The sequence below is a fragment of the Lactuca sativa genome, chromosome 9 (genome assembly GCF_002870075.4).
Source record: "Lactuca sativa cultivar Salinas chromosome 9, Lsat_Salinas_v11, whole genome shotgun sequence".
NCBI lineage: Eukaryota > Viridiplantae > Streptophyta > Magnoliopsida > Asterales > Asteraceae > Lactuca > Lactuca sativa.
In genome coordinates this window covers 152,028,677-152,030,245 of record NC_056631.2, presented here as the reverse complement: position 1 = coordinate 152,030,245, position 1,569 = coordinate 152,028,677, and the positions used below count along the sequence as shown (strand labels likewise).

The 1,569-nt window shown below is 44.9% G+C and overlaps 1 non-coding gene across 1 annotated transcript; it reads right to left on the bottom strand.

Annotated features, from left to right (window-relative positions):
- Positions 1–614: 614 nt before the first annotated feature.
- Positions 615–721, bottom strand: LOC111896427 (small nucleolar RNA R71). The gene has a single exon (XR_002851891.1). It is a non-coding gene; the product is annotated as a small nucleolar RNA R71 (small nucleolar RNA).
- Between the last annotated feature and the right edge of the window lie 848 nt (positions 722–1,569).

Here is a 1,569-nt window from a genome sequence, read left to right as displayed (position 1 = left end):
TGAAAAGGAACAAAGGAAAGGACGTGGAAAGCTCGAGTACACCAAAGAAGTCACATTTGTCCAATTTGAAGATTGTTTTTAGGAAAAAGAAGAGCAACAAATCAGGAGCATCCAGTGCCTCTTTGACAATCGAAGACCCAATTCAAGAAGATATCGAGTACGAGACCGAGGAAGAAGAGGAGCCTACATACGAGCACGGAACCGATTCCAAGGAAGCGTTAGCTATCACAATGGCTAACATTGATGAAATCCCCATGGGAGAATGGAAGAAGAGGATGCGCGACGACACTGGCCCGGGACTTATGCAACCCGCAATTCTCGCGACTGCTACCTTCAAGCTAAAGGGTCATATCCTAGCTTTACTTAAAGAAATACCTTTTTATGGAAAAGACCATGAAGATGCCTACAAGCATTTGGACGAAGTCAATGATGTAGCTGATTACTTCAATGTCCCAAACGTGCCCCACGAGACTCAGCTACTTCGTATGCTTCCTGTGACATTCAAAGGTGATGCAAAAGACTGGCTCAAGTCACTTCCCCCCGGATCAGTCACCACTTGGGCCAAGATGAAAGAAGATTTCATTGATCACTTTTGCCCACCTTCCAAGATAGCCAAGTTGAAGAAGGCCATTGCTAACTTTGAACAACAAGCTGGAGAGTCGCTATATGAAGCATGAGAGAGGTACAAGAGCTTACTAAGAAACTGCCCACACCATTACCTAAACAGCCAACAAGAAGTACCCATCTTCTATAATGGAGTCAATGTCACAACCAGGCAATTACTAGACTCGCAAGGCCCGCTCACAAAGAAGCCACCCCCGATGATCAAAGAATTGATTGAAGAATTCTCTAAACACTCTAGAGAATACCACAACCCTAGACATCATGTCACTAAGGGAGCCGCTTATGCAGCTACTAAAGACTTATCCGCGGTCATGGCTATGCTAAAAACCATGGATAGGAGGATGGATAAGATGGATCAAACGATCCATGCTATTCGGGTGGGTTGTGAAAACTGCAATGGGCCTCACCTCACTAGAGATTGTGATTTAGATGAGAATGGCAACAAGAAGGTGCAAGTGTGTTACTCAAGTGGAGACCGATATGATGAAGACTGGCACAAACAAAAGAAAGAGTGGCTCCCTTATGAAGAGTACAAGAAAGCCAAGGAGGAAAGGTTTAGGCAAAAAGGGAGAGGGTTCTACCAAAAGGAGGAGCCGGTGCAAGAGAGGAAGCCAAGCTTGGAAGAAATGCTCACCAAATTTGTAGCTGCCTCAGAAAAAGGACATAGTGATCATGATGCTGCAATTCAAGAAACAAGGACCATGCTTAGGAACCAGCAAGCATCTATCCACAATATAGAAACGCAGCTTGGGCAACTTGCTCAACAAATCAACCAAAGGTCACCGGGCGAACTTCCTAGCAAAACTGAAAATAACCCACGAGACGCGCACGTAAACATAGTCACAACAAGAAGTGGGAAGATAATCACTCCCCTGGCACCTATTCAGACTGATGCATCCAAGGAATCACAGAAGGAGGAGGCAGAAAAGCAAGCAAAAAACCAAA